Source organism: Cydia strobilella, chromosome 17 (assembly GCF_947568885.1).
Source record: "Cydia strobilella chromosome 17, ilCydStro3.1, whole genome shotgun sequence".
NCBI classification, from domain to species: Eukaryota; Metazoa; Arthropoda; class Insecta; order Lepidoptera; family Tortricidae; genus Cydia; species Cydia strobilella.
The window spans coordinates 6,215,102-6,238,434 of NC_086057.1; the positions used below are offsets into that span (position 1 = coordinate 6,215,102).

The window sequence follows — 23,333 nt, forward strand, 5'->3', positions numbered from 1 at the left end:
TAGTATAAGCGACAGCGCGACTTGCTTTGTCGCTGTCGTGTCAGTTAAGATAATTGATTGCTTTTTTATACCACTAAATTGTTAATTAATGGTTCTTTGTTCCATTGCCTGTCAACGGCCAGAAAATTGTTTCCTATTATTTTCCATTTAAATTAAGAGTAAAAACTACAGTTATAACACTCGGAGTTTACCTACGTCTGTTTTCCGAGTTTGGTTTCGGAGAATGTTTTGTTCGTTTTTCGCAGTATTTCGCATTTTTCCCTCTAATATTAACCATTTGGAGTTAAAAAACCTAGTTTAATGTTGACTGTTTCCGCCAGTAAAATCCTTTAAATAATATAAGGTAAGGCTGGGTAAGACTATCACCGGGGTAAGATATCACTTGACTTATATTGACCGGGATATGGACCGTGATTACCTTTTGTATTGTTTTCGAGCTCCCGATATTTCGACGTATAAGACTAGTGAATCTAACTGTGAATAATTCAAAACTATAACACTATCACTTGTATTGAATCCTTATACTGTTAGTCTTGCCCCGAGCAAAATAATGTTAGTCTTACCACACCGTACCATAAACGACCAAACTTCCGAGCTTTGATGGCATAATCCACGTGCAGGTACCTTAATAGAGACCGTCTAAGCTAACTTTGCACTTTGATTGGAACAGTGAAGTTATGTCATTATAATAAACGTCATATTTTCATAGAATTTTGACATTAAAGAAGACATGGCCATATTTTATCATTGCCAGTGCCATGTAGTTATTTTGGTCCGGCTCTATGTTATTTTTGTTTGTTCCACGAAAAGCTCCACAATTGTTTTTTTTTTTACTGGCGCTCTTTGTGTCGCCGGCGTGAAATGGAATTGACAATATGGTGAAATACTCTAGATGCCTGCAATGCAGGCCCTGCATTCGGTCGCGGGGACAATATTAGAGTGATTATCATAGGATGACTCGACCAGTCTGATTATTAACAAAGCTAACGCTTGATTATATTAATTATTTAAATAAGCTAGTCTGATTTTAAAGTAAAAACGTGAATACACTAGGCTGCCACTGACATAATTACCTACAGGCTTTTTTGTAAATCCTTTGTAGGCATGTAGGGATGAAAATTCCGGAAATAATCTAATGTTTTTTTTCGGGAATTTTTCAAAATATCGTTTTTTTCGGTTTTTTTCCAGTTCTATTCAGAAAAATTAAATACGTCACACACAATGCTGCTGATGAGTGATGACAGTGTCCTAACTGTTTAAATTCCATACTGTTTTTTTTTTCGAAATAAACTTAAAAAAACGAGCCATTTTGAAATTTTCCCGCAGTTTTTCCAGTTTTTTCAACGCATGCGTCGTTATTTCGGAGTTGTTTAAAACAATTAAAATATAAAACAATCTATGCTACCCGTACTTACGTGCGTGTCGCGCTTTTTTAATGTAGAAAGGCGGTACAAATGTATGAAAAGTGTAAGTTTGTCTAATAATTGAATTAATCAGTAAAAAATAATAATTGCTGACTATAATGGTTGACAGTTTTGAATGTTTCACGGTTAGCTTTACTACTCATATCCCGTCAATATAAGTCTAACTATATCCCGGTCAATATAAGTCTAGTATAATGGTTGACATTATAAAAAGTATAAAGGTATTTTTATATATAACATCAATACAAGGACTGATGTTATATTTAAACACTGAAAATTGTTTGATTAGCTATTTTATTTATAAAAAGACTAACATACCTATACACCTTTTTTTTTTTCGTTAAATTCGACACGTTGCTTGGTACATTAATAGAAGCTACCTGGTATATCACTTTTTGTAAAATTCGAAAAAAAATATTTTTTTCCTTTTTCATACAAAATAAATGAATATTGCACTGTAAAAGGTCCTTTAGAGTTACGTAAAAGTTAGTGTCAAGTATGACAAAGCTTGAATTTTATCCATGGCAGCACATGCCAAAACACAGCTTAGTGGTAGATTAGATACTTCTTGTAGTGAATAGCTACCAATGGAAAACTCTTTACTGACGAAACTTAAAAAATAAATAAAATTTGGAGGCAATGAAGAATATTTTACACAGCTGCGTAATACTTGAGTATACTAATATTTATATGTTACGCTTGTGTTCGTAACATAAACATATTATCAGTGATCGGAATAGGCAGAGTATAAATACCTAAACTTGGTAGAACAAAGTCATAAAGTGGAGACTGCCTCGCGATAACATTTTTTTCCGGAACTAAAGTCCCGGAAACGTACGAAGTAAATAATATTGCTATAAATACGGTAAAAAACAATGCATTCCTCGTTTTTGTCCAATACAAGCAATAGGCGTAAAATAAAATGACCAATTTGTTTCTGCAACTTTCCATATATATTTCTTAAATCTAAATACACACATATTGTCAATTAAATATTAGTTGCGAATATGATCCTGATTCTGACGACATATACTTAGATTTAAGAAATATACATAATCATTATTATTATTTTTTAATGTTATAAGCTTTATTGAAAAGATGATAAATAAAATTTACATTAATTGTATAAAACAATCATTGTACGTCGCGAGACATATTACAGAGAACAATAGTATTTTATACAATCGTGATATAATCAAGCTTTTCAATCTCGTACCTTAACTTAAGCAACTCAGCAAGCTTCGTTGCTTAAACACGGTACTCGACTGAAAAGCTCTCTATTATATCACGATTGTATAAAATACTATTGTTCTCTGTAATATGTCTCGCGACGTACAATGATTGTTTTATACAATTAATGTAAATTTTATTTATCATCTTTTCAATAAAGCTTATAACATTAAAAAATAATAATAATGATTATGTATATTTCTTAAATCTAAGTATATGGCGTCAGAATCAGGATCATATTCGCAACTAATATTTAATTGACAATATGTGTGTATTTAGATTTAAGAAATATATATGGAAAGTTGCAGAAACAAATTGGTTATTTTATTTTCGCCTATTGCTTGTATTGGACAAAAACGAGGAATGCATTGTTTTTTACCGTATTTATAACAATATTATTTACTTCGTACGTTTCCGGGACTTTAGTTCCGGAAAAAAATGTTATCGCAAGGCAGTCTCCACTTTATGACTTTGTTCTACCAAGTTTAGGTATTTATACTCTGCCTATTCCGATCACTGCATATTATTATTATTTAAGCGCTTCACAAACAGCTTTGTATGTTAGTATTCTGTCCTGGTTATGTATTATGGTATACTCACTCCACTGACGTATCCGACAAAAGAGATGCAGAAATGAATCAGTGATCCTAAGTTCAGAATCGGGGCAAACCTTCCGTTTGCAGGTACTGGCTGTCTTTGGCACTTCTCTGGCCAAACAATACGGTCAATACGGCCAATACGGCGCGTAGGTAGTAAATCAGAGCTAGTTCTGTCCAAGGTCAGTTTTTGCCGACAAGTCGATAAATCTGCCAAACGCGAAATACAGCGACCAGAAGTTACTATTTATTTATTTATTTTTAATACACTAGTAGCTCTTGTAGCTGATCCGTGTATATCGAAGCACCACACCTAAAAATAAAGCTATATGCCTATAACTTCACTAATATCAGGTGTCAAGGAAAAGTAACAATTATTTGAAGTACCTAAACTTAAAAAAACTTAAAGATTTGATGGCAAAATAATAATAATAGTTAAAAATAGACGGAAGATTTATATTTATTCTTTTAAATGTAATGTCTGTTATAGCTGTATGTGGGTAGCTATCTAGATAGACAAAGTTCACCAACAATCGTTATATAAAATCTTTGAATAGCATAATAACATCAAATAGCCACCTGAACTCTTTAGACAACATGAAATCACCCTATTTATTTTTATACCCGGCTCTTCACCCACGGCAGGTTTAGGCGGAGTAGATCACTTTTTAGGAAGTCAATTTCGAGGTAGGTCACATTCTGAGGACGTCTCTCTCTGAATACAGTCTCAGTTCGTCACTTTCTGAGAACGTCACTTTCTGACTACGTCACTTTCTGAGAACGCCGCTTTCTAAGGACGTCACTTTCTGAGTTCGACTGATCTGAGACAAACCATCGGAGTGTGCGATTTCTGATCAAGCATAGTTTTTTGACAGGCAAAGGCTGTTTTGGTGACAAGCGTAAGGCCCTTCTGGATGGTCAGTGTACAGTTTTGACACCGCTTGCAACTTCAGCAGTGGTGCAAGCGCATTCAATATAATATATTTAAGCTTTCACTACGTAGACATCTAGATCAGACTGTTGACAGATCATATTCATAATCGATTCATTATAGTGGATTACACAGCAGTTTCTGAAGCTTTGGGAACCTACCTCACTATCAAGAACAAGAACACAATACAACATACGAAGTAACAGTGTTAGTACTGTTAGTAAAGCTGTGGTTTTCTGTACTTAAGGTTACTAGTTCCCTAGTTTGGGCTGATGCCACTTTGCTATACACGGTGGCTAAAAAATAAGTGCATTGCCGTTGCCAGGGGGGCTTTGGGATTATACTGAGCCACTTTTACTATGGGACCAACCCCGAAATCGCGAAAAAAAATTTAGCCGTTTCGGGTTCCCCCCATCTGGCAGAATATTATTTGTCAGAATTACACTGCATAACACGTATCGCAGAAAACTTTTAGTCGAATGATACTTTCGCATAAATATATGCTTGCCATAATAGTCATTTTGCATAATATTCATTTGGCAGAATTTTCTAAGTGGGTTAGGTTAGGGTTTTCTGTCAAGTAATATTATGCAAAAAGTAATTCTGCAAATTAATATTATGCGAAAAGCAGTATGCGAAAGGTAATTCTGCCAAACGACATTTCTGCCAAGTAACATTATGCAATACAAAAATATGTTAAAAAACTTTCTGCAACACGATAGGAAACCGGCTGTTTCATACATTTTGGTCGGTCCATTATCCATGGAAGGGTAAACTTTTTTTTTGCGATTTCGTGGTTGGTATCATAGTAAAAGTGGCTCAGTATAATCCTAAAACCTCACTGGCAACGGGAATGCACTTGTTTTTTATCCACCCTGTATATTACTACGGATTTTAAGGTCCCGCTACACTGGCTCACCTGAGAATGGTTCGCCGAACTCGCACAACCAATAACAGTGCACGTTAAGGGCTTCATCGCTACTTTGGCCGCTAAATTGAATTCCGCGGCTTTATTTAGCTATTTGGACGCACGGCGAGTTAGGCAGTTGTTATGTATAACCACTGGTGCCGTTTCTAGTGATGTGTCGTTACCAATATTTCGACTTGTGGGATCGCCGATAAATTATTTTGCTGCAATGTAGCTTAAAACAGAAAATCAAATGCGGCATTTTGTGATGTTATTCCATGTACCTAATAGTACTTCTGGCCTTTGCGAATTCATTCGGACACATTACATTCATACTTAAATTAGTAATTATGTAAAGAGTATATTTAGAGACATTGCTCATGCTACATTGATTGCAGTTTACTTACTTAAGTCATAAATGCAGGTTGCAGGTTCGTTCACAGAAGCATGCGAGGCTTTTCAGCTATTTCAGCGCATCTGCTGTAGAATTTAAAGCATGCGTTTGAAAAAGACGCCAGATGCATAAAGAGCACAGGTATTGACGTACTTACTACTACTATGTACCTTTTATCGTATACATCTGTCTGTTGTATGTGAAGTTCGAGCTTTATAGCAGCGGCTGTCATAAGATTAGCGTAACGGAAATATCGAAAAAAACTGCATTTAGGAGATACGTTTAGCTCGGTGGTCATATCTTGGAATATTCTATTAGAAAAGCAAATAATTTACGCAAGATCACATATTCATTTTGAATTCAATATTTCCACTAAAACTAGACATCATTCCGATTTTGGCCACGCTTTTTATTTTTGACTGGCAATATTGTGAATGTTTGTATCCATGGTATTTCCAGCGACGGAACGTCACTAGTCGTTTCACTTTTTCGACGGACGATTGAGGATGAGCGAGAAGCCTGTGGTCGCATCCGAATTGCCGGATTACGGAACCGCAGAATAAAGATGCTTATAGCTATGATATTAAATTTATCACTAACCAATTCAGTATTACAAAATATAAAAATATTTCAAATTATGTTTGTATCTTCTTACTTATTTATGATTTATTGAAAAATTTAAAAACTTTTTTTTAAAGACCTAAATAATTTAAAAACGTACCATAATAATAGGCGGACGAAAAACTATCCCTACCTTTTTTCATCTCGAGCTTGAAAACTTTTTTAGCCTCCTGCCTATAAGTCCTGTATTTTTTAAACAGTTGTAAATCCAACTGCAAAATGTCGTAGTGCAGCAGGAATGCTAGTCTAGTCTGGATCCGAACGGTATCTAAAAAAAATCCGATTACCAAGCAAGCACAAGGATAAAACCTCTTGATTTTTATTGGACCCTTTCGTATTCTCTAATGAACAAGATAATGATATAATCACCACATAATTTCTACGAGTAAAACTAATCTACTTGTGTTTTAAATCAAGGCAAACGACTCTAAATTGTATACAAGCCAGGGTAGTTTACTTATATTACCTAAGTTAAAGTCTATATGACAGATCCTATGAGTTTTGAAACTAAACTAATAGTCACAGTCTGCCCTTTAACCGCCTTAACGACTTCTGGGTTTTTGTGACAACCACTCATAGAAAGAAGTTGAGTCGAGCATCCAAAAGGTTCAAAATAAAACAATTGCACACAGGCCACAATTGTCAAACAGGGACCAAGAGTACCTTACTTACCTTCCTTGAGTGAAGAATCAAAGCTTCAAATCTTTTTGACCTACAGTGGAAGCTGCTTTGCTCGTTACACATCTCAAGGTAGGTGTGTATTGTGAATAAATGGTTTGTCTGAACGTTAGACTCGTATGTGCTCAGCTGGCAATAGGAACGCACCGGCTAGGTCGCTTATACTGTCATTTGGAGGGTCGGCCACATGTGCCTACAGTCCTAACTTACAATGAGATATGGCCCCAAAAATAGGGGCAGGCATTTTAAGTGGACTAGAATTGTATACTCAAATACATTAAAAAGTGGGTCATTGATTTAAATTTTCAAAAGGAATATTAAATACTATCCCCATATATATTGTGACCCGTTTATACAAGTTTTGCTTAGTTTGGGGCTAGGTCGATCTGTGTATGATGTCCCCTAATATTTAATTATTTAGTATTTATTTTTATTTATATAATATTGCTATTAAACGCAGGTACAATGTATATTTTGAAGCATTTTGTGCGTGCGACAGCTGCCAACTCGGCACATTTTTTACTGAGTTGTCAACTGTCACACACCCATCAGTCCCATCACATATCAATGATTCATTGAAAAAAATGTACATAATAATATAATAATATTTCTTATGTTTGTATGTTCGTATAAAGTATGTGAGTGGGAGGAGGGGCTTAATTGCTATGCGTTGCTATCTTTACTAGCTTGGTTTTTATTTGTCTATGTGTTTTTATTGACTAAGAAATTTAGCATGCCCGGCTTTATAACTCCGTTTGTGACGCTATTCGACCTCTTGACTGACGATTCAGACGACTGTATTTTGTTTTTTTTATTGGCTTGGGAATTTATAGCTTCATTGGCAAGTTATTGTTGATAGGTGATGTTTCGAGTTTTCTTTTTGTTTTGTTTTTGGTAATAATTAGCTTATCGTATTTTAGTATAGCTATGTTTCCCTTTTCTCTTTCTAATTTTAGCTGATCTTGTGGCTCCTTTCTTTTCTCAAGAACATATTTTGGGTAGTTCTTAAGTTTACTAACTATCTATTCGAATGAAATGAGTTTTAATTATTTATCTATTTAAAAAATTGAATTATGAAATACAAACAAAATGTGAACTAATCCTTTTAAAATACATTTTTTTTGTTGATTTATTAATTTTAAAACTGTGATATGTATATGGTTATTTCAATATTTCAAATTAAATCAAATGAATTTTAAATAATTTTATACAACAATTTTTGCTCATTGATTGAATTAATTTATATTAGGTATTTTTTTTAATTAAATTTTAAATTTTGAATTTTAGTCATTCATGACTTCCCAAATGTTAGTGTTTAAGTGATTCAAATATCATTTTAACTGTTAATTGATGTAATATGTAATAAAATAACAAGTATTGATATACATATACAGTGGTACTACGTAAACGAAATTAATAACTAGCTTAAATCTAAAATAGGCCCTTGAGGCATTGTTAATTTAATTTAAATAAATAATAAATAAATAAAATCATTTATTTCGACCAACTTAGGATCATATCACATTACATTGGGACATTACATTAAATAATAAAATTATAGCAGTTAAAATTAACATTAAAATTAAATTAATTAATAAAATCATAAATATTACTTAAAATCTAACCTAAATAATAATGCCCGGTCGAGCCTTAGGAAGGCTTGGACACCAGCACGTGAATCATCTGACAGTGATTCAAGTACTGGCAATCAAACCTCTCCGCAAACGCCCTCAAGATGCCGCTGGAACTAGCCCGCACTCTGCGCACCAGGGATGTGCAGCGTTTCCTCATTGTAGCGTAAAAACAGTCTACCCTGGCCTCCGCGAACATCCCCGACGCACTACAAAAACGAGGTAGTCCCATCAGCATCCTGAAGGCGTTGTTATATTGTATACGAAGAGCGTTGTACTGTTTTTGCGTATAGCACGCCCACAGACTTGCAGTGTAAAAGGTAGTACAGAATGCTCTAAAAAGAATCTTTTTCACCTCAATGGAGCAACTAACAAATCTGCGGGCCACCATATTCGCTCTAACACACAACGCTCTCCGTTCTCTTTCTATGTCAGCATCATCTTTCAAGTCAGAGGTTACTACATGCCCAAGGTATTTGAATCGGTTCACCCTATTCAGTGGAGTTCCGCTTAACTTAATAGGTGGCACTGGTGGTAGTTCTTTTAGTGTTAGTGGTAGTAATTTAATCGAATATATTTTTTTTCTGAAAAAAATATTAATATTATTATATAAAAAAATTGTATTCATTTAATCATATTTGTAATTAAATAGAACCGTGTTTGTATCAAAAACAGCTTAAAGGTAATAAGAAGTTAATTGTCGTGATTTATGTTGATGAACTTTTTATATTTTATAAGGAGTATTTAAAGCCTTCCACCTGTAGCCCTATTTGAATGCAAATTAACCTTTCGGAATTGCTTTATTAAATCAAAGCGTGTCCCCAATACTGTGCACACGTCCGCGTAAACATCCCGATAAATATCAAATGTTTTTATGAGGGGTTTAATTCGCCTCGTCGGCTGATCAGCTTAATTTGAAGCATCGCTGTGCATTCACAGTGCTTAGCGGCCAGTAGCCTTTGAAGTGAACCAGTGTAAAGGCAGCGTTACTTAACTATAACAGCATTACTGCTGCAAGTTGACGCGGTTCAACAGTAAAGGTTCCGTTCAGATTCAGACTACACCATGCATTTAACAGCATTACTGCTGTAGTAATTATTGGAGCGCGACATTACTGCCGACTGCATTGCTACCGCAAACGTCAAAATCCATGTTGCTGCCCGGATTTTTGACTTTTGGCAGCAGCAATACTCCAGCAGTAGCAGAACCCTAACGGTACCGAATATAACATTGTACGAGATACGTAAGCCGGATTCACATTTGTCTGTCGTATTGTGTTGTGACGGGTATCGGTTTCATACATTTAACATGGTTACGTTCACATTTTTGTCTGATACCTGATGCATCAGCGAAATGTGAACGCACGACAGACAAATGTGAATGCGGCTTAATTTAAGTACCCAAGTTGCTAGTGGACTGGTGAAAGTCCAGGACCCGTTCACTACTCGATTTTACTATATTACAATAGTTCAGTAAAATCGATTATTGCTGATTTGTACCTATGGGGCAATAGTGAAATAAAGTGAGAAGGTGCGCACTTAGTCCCGGGTGGGATGGGACGGGACAAATTGGAGCACCGACCGTACATGCACATGCTCATTGCTCTACCGTTCCACAAGGCATTGAGCCCAAGTGAAGTCCAAAAAAAATTGGTAAGCGGGTATAATAAAACTCGTGGACGATGAATCAGGCGTATACGGACCGTGACGAACCTACGGAGGGTTTAGCCTTCTCATTGATGTATTTTTGTGCGAAAGCATTTTGGTTTGTAAAATAGATTACGTGGAATATTATGATCGGGGAAATTTGCCTAAAATAAATTACGAATGCTCACGCAAAATCATTTTTAAGTATAATAGGACAAAACGTGGTACTTTAGCCGTGTGGAATAAAAGTAATCCGTTTGCATTTATAGGCATATTTATTTACAAAAACCTTGTAACGTTTTGTGTGTCCTAATGTTTCGCTTGACCTATAAAATAAGTCAACCTAAGTACTTACCTATCTAAAATCAAGCCTTTGTTTAATAATTAATAATAATTATTATTATCATCAATAATAATTATTTCAAAATGTAGTTTCGAAGCAAAATTAGAATCAGAATCAGTTTTTTATTTGTATAGCAGGTATATACAGGTGGTAATTATAAATACATTTCGATCACTAACTGAAATTATTATTGTGCGTTATGACAAAAACAAATTAAGCCGAAATTAAGTACCTAGTATTAACCGTAAAATATACGTATTTAATAAATACACTTTGCGTAGGTACCTAAAAGAGAGCGTGCAAAACAGTTCAATTTCTACTTACCCTTACAATTCAATCAATCAACAATTCAATCAATCAACAATTCAATTCAATTTCAATTCAATTCAATTCAATTCTGACTTTTTTTTGTTCAATTTTTACTTTTCTTTTTGTTTCATATTGTTTAAATTGTATAATGTGAAATGTAATGTTTAAGGTTTAAAGCAATATTTTTTTATTATTACACTGCAGCATGTTTAAATGGGTTATTCTATGTTTATTTTGAAAATGCTTATTTAATTAAATTATTTCAGAAAACTTATAATGATATTTTTTTGTTCAGTATTAAGTTGGAGTATAAGGGTATACTATAATTATCCTTCATTTTCGTCTGTGATCGAGCATAAGGACCCTTTTCCCAAATGTATGCGAGTAGACTTGTAATTTTCATGTAACTTTAATCAATGTAGAATAACAATGACACCTTTGTAATCGATGTTTAGACTGATTAAACGTAATTTATAGTAGGGTAAACTCGCATTATTTGGTGATACGCCTAATACGGTGATACAAGTTTTGAAGCATGACACCCAGGAAAGCTAGTGAATTAGAGCCTTTTAAATGGGCCTCACAGCAAAGCCGCCGAAGCCGTGAAGCCGCTACACAAGTAGAGTACTTCACTAAATTGCTTAAAAAGTGCGTAAACTTAAGAAGAGAAAATGTAAACTTTGTAGTTAAAATAAAAATGTTGATTTCCAAAAAAAACATCGCTTGTTGTATAAATACTATGAATATCTGTCCCCAGAAAGTACTAAACATGAGGTCGATTATGCTTTGAACTACTGGTTTTGATACGCCTCTGATGATACTCTTGGTGTTCGGCGCGCATCTCAAGCACAACTTACACTTCATTTCGCATGCACCAATTAGCCTGAGCAATCTCCAAGGTCGTGTCAAAATGAGATCAAAGCCGTAATAAGTTGTTATTAAATGTAAATCGGGCTCCATCTCGATTAAATTAAGTCTGTTCTAGGTACACTCTCGTTCCCTCTAGTTCATAGATAAATGAATCAAAGCGCGATGCATTGGGTGTCGATAGATGCAACCGTTCGAGCGAAAATACGTAAGTACTATGCAAAACGGCTTGAATTTCCTATAAGTGCGAGATTCTCCGAGATATCTTGAGTTAGCTCGTAAGTCGGGATCGCTCGTCTGTCCTCCCTTCCCTTAATGCTTTCCCCCGAGGCACAGATTATATAAGTATTACAAAATACACCACTAAACAAACACATTCCCAAATTATTACAGGTCTAAGGGGATGCGGTCTAGATACACGGCAGTGTACCTGGCTAAGTAAGTATATACCTATGGGGATACCCCAAACCAACAAAAAATTGGTTTGACTATACAAGTCAAACTTCCAACTTCATTCACGTACTTTTTGTGCCTCAAGTAACTTGTTAGAACAAGTTACTTGAGGCATTATTGTTATTATATTATTTCTCACAGCTAATTTATGTTAAGCAGACATTGGCACAGGGTTTTACGCTGATTGTCACTGAAAATTAGTAATATTGTTTTCTTTTGATTCATATCATGTCATGAATATGATTTTCTTACTTATGTAATCATTGGCCATTTGTCATTCAGGTAGTTGTATATTACAGAATATGTGTTTATCGCACGAACTATCGCGCTAAGATGCCAAACCCAATGAAAATAAATGAAAATTTCAATCAAGAGTGGTTTATCTGCATTGTATTATGTACTCAATCTGTGTCTAGGACCGTTAAGAGAAATACGGCCGGTAAGGCTGTGCACAAGTTTCACTTGCAATACGAACCCTTTCCTGTGGAATGGCCAAAGGTATAATGTAGCATCTCATACCTGGGTCCTTACTCCCAGTCTTTACTCCCACGGGCTGATCCTCCGGATTCTCCAATCGGCTATATTTCCTTAACGCTTTTGCCTTCTCTTCCTGTCTGATTCTCGTCTTCCAAATTACTCCCTGAAACTTTTGATTTAAAATGTTTACTTTCTGGCTACCATTTCTAAATTCTTCCTAAACTCCTTCTACCCTAATACGGCCCTGACCCGTCCGGTTACTTACCTTGCTGTTTTTCTAATCATTTCATGTTTTTATTATAATTTCGAAGCTAATCGACCTAAAATTCACTATAAATTTTCCATTGACATATTTGTTTCTTTGTTTTGACATTATCCGTCAAACTAATAATTTACTCAAAATTCTTTAGCATGAAGTTTAGGTCGTATAGTTTTCAAGTAGTTTGTTCTAAATTTTATCTAAAAATTGTTACTGGTGAACAAATATTTTCAAATATTTTCAAAATTAATAATAAGGTAAACAATAATTCTAGAAAATGTTATCGCTAGCTATATAAGCGGCCCAGCGGACATCTGAATTCAGTTTGCTTCTAGTTCCCAACAAAGGAACGTCAGTTGTAAGGGTCCGTGCGGGGCCAAGCCAGGCCCCGCACCATCAAGAAACCCTCGCTCGCGCTCCTTAAAAAGTTACCTGTGTTCCTGGCGAAGTCTGGCGCTCTCTGCACGCGCCCAAGTCCGGTGGTGCTTTGCGGTTGCTCTAGCGGAGCGCCTCGTCTCCTAGGCGCGCGCTATCGGCGCGCCTCGCCTCAACAGGCGCGTGCTGTCACCGCGCCTCGCCCGCTATCGGCGCGCCTCGCCTCAACAGGCGCGTGTTGTCACCGCGCCTCGCCTCTTCGAAGAGCGTGCTTATCAGCGCGCCTTACCCAGCGCGCCTTACCGTGCGCGCGCTATCAGCGCGCCTTACCCAGCGAGCCTTACCGTGCGCGTGCTACCAGCGCGCCTTACTGTGCGCGTGCTGCCAGCACGCCTCACCTTTGCGCGTGCTATCTGCGCGCCTTACCTTTGCGCGTGCTATCTGCGCGCCTTACCTTTGCGCGTGCTATCTGCGCGCCTTACTGTGCGCGTGCTACCAGCGCGCCTCACCTTGCGCGTGCTATCAGCGCGCCTATCCGTGTGCGTGCTCCTGCCTTGCGCGTGCTACTAGCGCAACTATAAACGTATTTTTATTCTTTTTGTAATTTAAACCATCTGTTAGCGTGTCATATTTAGACTATAGCCGATAAATAAAGAACCTACCCCTGTTATATCAATCCTTTCCTTTCTACCTCCTCACTCCCAGCTCCGTTACTCACTCCTCCAATATACGTGGAGGAGGGAGTAACGTGACAGTTTTGGCGCCCAACTTTTAAATTTACCGGCTTTCTTAACCCACTAAATTTTAAATTATAGACAGAATCCGTGTCTTTAAATTTTAAATAACTTTTCGGCCTCTTTCTGTTTAATTTTCTATTTCCTTAGTCAATATGGCACGTTTTTTAGATTATCTTATTATAGCAATCAGACTAGATAGCTACTTTTTTTATCACTTTTATTTCTAATGATGTATTTTTTATAGGTCTTTAACTTTATAATAATTGTACTTCTTTTACTCTGCAGCTCAGCCCGTCCTCCTTCTCCCCTTTTTCCTTCTTCAAGCTCGTTTTCATTCTTCATTAACTGCCATTTTACATTTCTTTCATTTTGTGTGAGTGTGTCATCTGTAAATATTTCTTCATTCTCGGGTGGCTTAATAAGCCAGGTGCCCTTCTTTTTCTTTTCTTCACCCTGCAGAGCGGTAGTCCAACTCTGAAGAAAAAAATAAGCCTTATGGTCAAACACTACTTTTTTTTACTCTACTGTGGTAGGTCTACCCCTACCACAACCTAAGTAGGCTCTACCCCTACTCTCTATTCTCGTCGGCTCTAAACCGACTAGAACTTGTACATAAACTTATCTTCGCGGAGCGGCTGACTACTCCCTTAAAATAAGCCTTAGGTCCTTCATTATTATCTTATTATCTTTTCCAGTGGAGCGGCTGACTACTCCCTTCTATAAAGAAGCCTCAGGTCATAGCGAGGACTTCCTAGGAGTGTGCGTCATAGAGCGTGAACCACATCCCCTTCCTTTGCCAGAGACTTATGAATGCGTGATTATGACAGGCGATGTATGAGTGCAGGGAAGTTCCTCGATCTATTCATCTTCTTCTCCATTATATCACTCATCCTCTCATTCCATTTATTCATCCCCATTAACGAGCTTGCTCTTTCTTTCTTCTGACTGACTGACTTACCTACCTACTTACTTACTTACCTACCTACTTACTTACTTTACTTTCCCCTAAACAACTCTTCACAAAAAAAAAAAAAACTTTTCCGTTTAAGATTACGACAAAGTTTTTTTTTTCCGTGGTTTTTGGGGTAATGTAGCATCTCATACCTGGGTCCTTACTCCCAGTCTTTACTCCCACGGGCTGATCCTCCGGATTCTCCAATCGGCTATATTTCCTTAACGCTTTTGCCTTCTCTTCCTGTCTGATTCTCGTCTTCCAAATTACTCCCTGAAACTTTTGATTTAAAATGTTTACTTTCTGGCTACCATTTCTAAATTCTTCCTAAACTCCTTCTACCCTAATACGGCCCTGACCCGTCCGGTTACTTACCTTGCTGTTTTTCTAATCATTTCATGTTTTTATTATAATTTCGAAGCTAATCGACCTAAAATTCACTATAAATTTTCCATTGACATATTTGTTTCTTTGTTTTGACATTATCCGTCAAACTAATAATTTACTCAAAATTCTTTAGCATGAAGTTTAGGTCGTATAGTTTTCAAGTAGTTTGTTCTAAATTTTATCTAAAAATTGTTACTGGTGAACAAATATTTTCAAATATTTTCAAAATTAATAATAAGGTAAACAATAATTCTAGAAAATGTTATCGCTAGCTATATAAGCGGCCCAGCGGACATCTGAATTCAGTTTGCTTCTAGTTCCCAACAAAGGAACGTCAGTTGTAAGGGTCCGTGCGGGGCCAAGCCAGGCCCCGCACCATCAAGAAACCCTCGCTCGCGCTCCTTAAAAAGTTACCTGTGTTCCTGGCGAAGTCTGGCGCTCTCTGCACGCGCCCAAGTCCGGTGGTGCTTTGCGGTTGCTCTAGCGGAGCGCCTCGTCTCCTAGGCGCGCGCTATCGGCGCGCCTCGCCTCAACAGGCGCGTGCTGTCACCGCGCCTCGCCCGCTATCGGCGCGCCTCGCCTCAACAGGCGCGTGTTGTCACCGCGCCTCGCCTCTTCGAAGAGCGTGCTTATCAGCGCGCCTTACCCAGCGCGCCTTACCGTGCGCGCGCTATCAGCGCGCCTTACCCAGCGAGCCTTACCGTGCGCGTGCTACCAGCGCGCCTTACTGTGCGCGTGCTGCCAGCACGCCTCACCTTTGCGCGTGCTATCTGCGCGCCTTACCTTTGCGCGTGCTATCTGCGCGCCTTACCTTTGCGCGTGCTATCTGCGCGCCTTACTGTGCGCGTGCTACCAGCGCGCCTCACCTTGCGCGTGCTATCAGCGCGCCTATCCGTGTGCGTGCTCCTGCCTTGCGCGTGCTACTAGCGCAACTATAAACGTATTTTTATTCTTTTTGTAATTTAAACCATCTGTTAGCGTGTCATATTTAGACTATAGCCGATAAATAAAGAACCTACCCCTGTTATATCTATCCTTTCCTTTCTACCTCCTCACTCCCAGCTCCGTTACTCACTCCTCCAATATACGTGGAGGAGGGAGTAACGTGACAATGTACTTACGTACAATTAAAGTGTGTGGTTCGGCCTGGCTCAGTTTATGTTCAGTAAAGCTAAAATGTTTCATCAGTGCAACACCATTTCGAGCCCTTGTGTCACAGCCAACGTATTCGTATTAGTAGTCATCATGCATCACTTTTTTTACATATATTATGTAACAGCAATTGTAGTTTGATAAAAGACGGATATAAATAAAACTTTAAAATTGTAAAGCCAAATTGAGAACCGGCCAATGAGAATATAGAAGTTCGTTAAAAAACTCAAACCGACTAGTATTTTCTAGGAAAAAAAAATGCAATACCTTATGCATACTGAAACCGAATTAATAATGTCCTGTCGCATGAAAAATTTATTTAAATATACAAGATACCTACCACAGAACAAAAAATATTGTAAAAGCTAGAAAAATAAAAAGTACAAAAGAAATTTCTGTCGAAGTAGGTACCTAGAGCTCAGGAATCACTTTGCATTTTTTACAAGTCAACATTCTCGCTGAGCTGAATTGCAGACAAACTTAATTGTCGGATGCAAAGCGTCCGAAACTTTTGTCATAACTTCATATCATTACTAAATTTGCACATTCTGAGCTTTATTTACCTAAGCTCAACTTTGCTACAGAAAACATTGGCAAGGATCTAAGTAAGTTGAAACAAGTATTTACACACTTTGAACCACGGTCTGCAATAAATATTCCAATTTCAATTTAACGTTTGAATAACTTTAAACTTAGTACATTTTGATTTCTTAAAGAACCTCATACTATCTTACAGAACTTCTAAATCAAAAATCCTTAAACACGTGTCGTATGGTTGCAAAATTAATCGATTGAAAACACAATCATTAAAATTTGGTGAGTACTTTCGACGTTACGTTACGTACCCAATATTAGAGAAGCTCGACTTTACTGGGGAAGAACAACTGTCCATAGCTGAACTAAGAGCAGAGGATATTATACTTTAAGAATTGAACGTCTATAATACAATTACTTTGCGTGGTTTTTCCTTAAAGTACTCCTGTCAGTTTCCGGACCCGTAAACTGAAGTGTCTTGAAAACTTTCAAGTAGGTTTCTTACATTGGTTAGCTTTGTTGAAGAACCAATTTTGAGCATGACGTAAAGTTTGTAAATCTCATCTTAAACATGACTGTATATAAAGTCGAAATTTTAGGTGGTCCTTGGAAGATGGTGGTCCATATTTTAACTTTTTTTCTACAACAAAAATTTTTTTTTTAAATAATAAGCGTAACTCATACTCATCTCATACTCATACTCATACTCATACATTTTTTGCATCCATGTATGTATGTATGTACACAGGTGTTACATAATAGGTGGTCTCACATGGGCCCTGGTAGGGCACGGCGTATACTTAAATCTAGAGATTGTATGCATGTACCTATACAATGATTATTAATATCTTAATTAATTAAAATTAAATATTCATGCTTAAAAAAAATATTACAGTTTATGTCAAATATCAATAAATTACGTTAATAAAACAATAAAAAATTAAAAACAAAAATTAAAATTAAAAATTAAAACATTATAAATTAAAATTTAAAAATCAAAAATTGAGTTATATTATATGTACATATTATCATCAAAAAAGTCATTTAGCTTATAATAGCACTTGTTAATTAAAAAATCCTTCAACTGGTTATTAAATAGCGTTTCTGACGTCTGTAATTTAATGTCGTCGCTGATCTTATTGTAAATTTTGATTGCCATCATGTTTGGGCTTGACTTATGTAGCTTTAGTACAGAGCTTGTAGGTGGGGCCAGGTTATTCGGCTCGGCTTGTAGGAGGACGGTCGGCAATTTTTGGAAAGAATTCCGGGTATTTCCTGACAAACTTGCAGATTTCTAGAATGTAAATTGATGTTAAAGTTAAAATTTTGTATTTAATAAAGTAGGGTCTACAATCGTCTAAGTCTGTAGTGTTGGCGAGTATTCGTACGCACTTTTTTTGAAGGACAAATATATCATTTATGTCAGTACTGTGCCCCCAGAGAATTATCCATCAGGAAGCATCAGATCATCATCAGAGCCATGAGGAAGAACTTGAGGTGAACTCAACAGTTCTCTTTTATAAATTTTTTAACACATTATAAATAAATAAATAAATATTAGGGGACATCTTACACAGTAGCCTCAAACAAATATTTGTGTTCATCACACAAATAAATGCCCTTACCGGGATTCGAACCCAGGACCATCAGTTTCACAGGCAGCGTCACTACCCACTAGGGTCACATTGGCTTTTGATTTCTAGAAACGGTCTAGTATAAGTTATATTTTTAATAATATTATAGGTACATTTGATGTTTAACTATGTAGCTTCTTGAAAACTTTATTAAAACGCTGTCGTGTGTTGTCCTAGTGCAGCACTCGTGTTTGTTCCTTACAGTCGTTTGATTTCCGCTTGCCACGGTATATTTCCTTAAATTTATTGTATGCCGCTGCCGGAGCAATTTAAATTTCCCCCTTTAAGAACTTGTTTTCAATGCATCCGACGGAAAATAAATTAGAGAGAGAACTCCCTTTTTAGTTTTCTTTGACGCCTTGAGCTTTGTTTCCCTGATACGGATTAGGGGTAGGCGGTGCATACAGTACCAACGTCTACACTGTTAATTGACAATTAGTAAACCTTATTAGAAAGACATAAAACCCACCAATGTTCATTTGTATTGCTGTTAGTACTCGTACGTTTACGAATTCCTCACAACCCTTCACTATGAAGGTCGGAAAATTTTTAAAAGTTCTTGGAGTTGAGATTAACAAGTCTTAGTGTTTTTCGGACCTTACATTTTGTATATCATTGGATATCACTAGTTCTTAGACTAGGGCCAGGAGCTGAGCTGCTGATGATGTCTATACCATTTCATTGGAATTGGTTTTCAATAATTTACACACGAAATTACATATTCTTCGTCTTGTTTGATTCAATTTTAATAAATATATTAACATATTTTAATTAATACGAAAGTAGCTGTGTCTGTTACCTCTTCACACTTTTACCACTAAATCAATATAGATGTTATGTAATACAAGTTAGTTTGAGTTGATTATACGCTTATGAAATCACAGGCGGAAGCTAGTCTGTAAATTCATAGAATATTTAAAATATACTTAAAAGTTTAATCGAGTGTTGTTTGTAGTACTAACATACTCGTAAATACAGGATTTAATATTAATTTATATAAAATACAGCGAGCACAGAACCTCCCCGAAGTGAGTTTAAAATGACACGAAATGAAAACACCCGCCGCGCACGTCGTCCTAGTTAATATGAAAAGTTGCTCAACTCCGCTCATTAGCTGAAATTACCGTTGCACTCTGGATCACGTATTAAGGATGTGACTCACGGCGCTCCGTGCCAGGCTCGAGCCGTGCCCGATTTGTTATAGTATGAATTTTCTCAAATGATTAAATTTCACAGTATAGTATGATGATCAAATGATTTTTACGCCTAAGACCCTAATCTGTAAAACAAAAGCCATTGTTTCTTTTCTGCGAGCTGTGGGCTACCGTGTCTGAACGCGTGCCAAAGCAAGAATCTCGTTTAAATAGCGGCTGTATCATGGTGGTTTTAAGGTTCAAATATATGTAATAATATATTATGAGCGCTTGCCTACATTAAATTGGTCGATGGTCTTACATTACAAAAACATGTTACATGTACCTTAAAACTTTAAACTTAAATTTAAACCTTAAAACCACCATAATACAGCCGCTTTTTAAACGACATTGTTGCTTTGGCACGCGCTCAGACACGGTAGCCCACCCCTCGCTCCTCCTCAAAAGGAACAATGGCTTTTGTTTAACAGATTAGGGTCTTAGACGTGTAAATCATTTGAGAAGATTCATACTATACTGTGAAATTTAATCATCCGAATACCAGTATTTGGTCTAGTTCCACATTATCGAAAAATGTGACGTTCCACACGTAAAGGTACCTTACGACGGTCGACGTTTAGATCGTTTAGCACCGCATAAACGCCTACCGCCATAGCGCCGCCGCCGCGAAAGTTGTAAATGTTATGTAATGTTTTGTTTCGTTTGTTTTGTCCAATTGTTTGTTTTGTCTTATTAATTGTAATACTAACTAGATTAAGTTATTGTATGACCTAACCCTATGGACGTCAAGTTAGAAATATAGTTATTTGTGCAACAAGAGAGGAAAGTTGGTTTTTCTTGCGAGTGTTTATTTTGAGTCCCGAGAAAGCGAAAGATTCTAAGGTAGAATCTTGAGCGTAGCGAGGGACTCAAAAACACGAGATGTAAAATAACTTTGCTCTCGTGTTGCACACATAATTTTTCACCTCAGTAGTGAGAACATATTAAAGGTTAAAGTGTATTTCGAATTACACAGAATAATACAGAAAAACAAAAAAAAAAAACAATTTGTAATAGAAGTATGAAGTGGCAGTTCATGGCCTGCACTAAATTAAAAAGCTACTTTGTTTCACTCCCTGGAGTGAGGAAAGTAGACTTGTTCGAGCTGCTGAGGTGAAAAAGATATTTCAATTTCAATATAGTATCTTTACTCGTGGAACGTCACAAATATATACATACATCCCATCTCATAAAACAAACATCTCAACAAACAACAAACAAACAAAGAAACAAACAAACAAACAAACAAACAAACAAACAAACAAACAAACAAACAAACAAACAAACAAACAAACAAACAAACAAACAAACTCTTGAAAGGTCACTATTTTCGTGAATGTTCTATTTAGTCAATATTGCGTTATTGGCTTCTAAAGCTCAGAATAATTACAGATTTACCCTTTTGAAGGGCACGGGTCACGTTAAGATCGTTGTCTTAAACCTAAACCTAAAAATAAATATGATATGCTAAGAAAAAGTGACCAATGCCTCCTGTGCCCCAGGCTGGAATCGAACCAGCGTCATCTGCTATCGCTATATAGGCACCTGCCGCGATAACAGAGGACGCTGGAATCTGCTTCCGAAATTTATTATTAAAGGTGACATTCGGATGACAATTGCAGCTGCATTACTGCTGCGGCCGTGACGCGGGCGCTGTATCTGTTAATATCCTTGATAAAATGAGTGATGTATTGAAAGTCATAATAGCGGCAGTAATGCGACGGCGAACGTCACTAATTTTAACAAGAAAATTGGCAAAAACAGCGGAAGTATCAAGACCACAGCAGTAATGTCACAATATACAGTTGACATCCGAATGTCACCTTAACTTTCAAGAAGGGAACAAACGATTTTAATTTTTTCTGTGTTTATAACCCATATAGGTAATAAATATTATAGGTTTTGGCTACGAATGCATCCCGATAGCTCCTCTGGCGCGGCCGCGGCGCATGAATATCGGCAGCTTTCATTTCATTGTTCGAGCTATCTAGCAACGCTTCTATGCGCGGCGGTGACCATGCATTTAAGAGGATACGGGAGCTGAGATTTAAATATTTTAGGTGAATATATCCGTCTCGCTAACGGAAGCGGCTCCTAAAACTAGTGCGAAAAGGACAACGCAAGGTTAGCCGAAAAATTGAAAAAAAGGTTTCATACTCGACTGGTCCCTCCTCCAAAACTTAACTAAATGTAATGAAATTTTGAGATCTAAATGATAATGAAATTATCTGTGTCGGACTGTTTTGCTTTTTAGGCTAAAAGATGTCACTTTTGAATACCATGCGTCTATTTGCAGCCTAGTAAATAAGGGCGTTTTTGCGAATATTCGAAGTGATCTAGCGCCTTAAAAAACAAAAAAATAAAAAAAGGTAAACAGTCCGACACAGATAATTATTAATAATAATAATCTGTGTTGAAAAAAACATTGCTCTAGCTTCAAAAACCACGGATGAAACAGTCGAGTACGTTTGTATGGAGAAATGACCACTCCTGTTGCTTCTTAAGGACATTTTTAGGAATTCGATTATGAACGTTATATTTTGTTTTTAACCTTGAGTGACAAAGAAAATGACACCAAAAATGTGTTGGATAGGGGGTTTTTTATACCACGACGGTGGCAAACAAGCTTACGGCCCGCCTGATGGTAAGCAGTCACCGTAGCCTATGGACGCCTGCAACACCAGAGATATTACATGCGCGTTGCCGACCCTCTAAAAACCTGTACACTCCTAGGGGTGATATTGTCAAAGCAGCATGAAACCGTTGAAGGGGTTAATATAATATGATTAGTCGTGGTAAAGATCCTCGAGGGACTGCTAGCGTTACGTAGTATTTAAAGTAAAAATCGCATTTTTTTAAATTAAAGTATTGAATACTCTCAACTTAATACAAGGAAGTGTACTCTAGATATGATGACGAATAATGTCCAAGCAATCAGCGGCAGACCATTATGTTCCTACACGCACGCACTGTTTTGTTGTACTTAAACCAGGAAGTCGATATGGCTATGTTGATCATTTAGCTTCAAGGTGGGTTTCTCGATACTTTACATATTATCATTGTGACAAGAAATATTTTGGGAAATTCTATTAGTAAGCATCCGAGTATTCTGGTGACGCATGGTCACCTTAGACGAAAGTGATTCGCTTTCGTTCCGGCCGACGGCGCGAGAATGATTCCGCGTTAGTCCAATGATTGCTTTTTGACACAGCCATCCGTGGCGCAGGCCCATTTCATCGAAACTGAACAAAATAGGTCATTTGAATGTGGCTAGATCTAGTGTTTTTTTTTATTGCCAGCAGTTGTTACAATCAAAAATAAAAATTCATTTAACTAAAATTTGAGCTGAAAACGAAAGAAATACAAGCGAACACAACATGCGAAATTAAATACCATGGGTTAATTCTCTAGATGAAGTTGTTATATTAAAAAAAAATGTCTAACAAATTAGGTACGGCAATACAGCAAACTTAAACTAAAACAAACACTAAGAATTGTCTCAAATTCAAAGTACAAGTTTTGAACCATATAAAAAAGTACCTATGTAATAAAGGTAACTTCAAACAAATATGTGAAATATTAACGTCTAAAATATTTTAGCTC

The 23,333-nt window shown here is 36.8% G+C and overlaps 1 protein-coding gene across 1 annotated transcript in view; it reads left to right on the forward strand.

Annotated features, from left to right (window-relative positions):
• Window positions 1-23,333, forward strand: part of LOC134749012 (large ribosomal subunit protein bL34m) — a 559,836-nt gene that overhangs the window by 375,429 nt on the left and 161,074 nt on the right. The gene's annotated exons all lie outside the window — the stretch shown is intronic.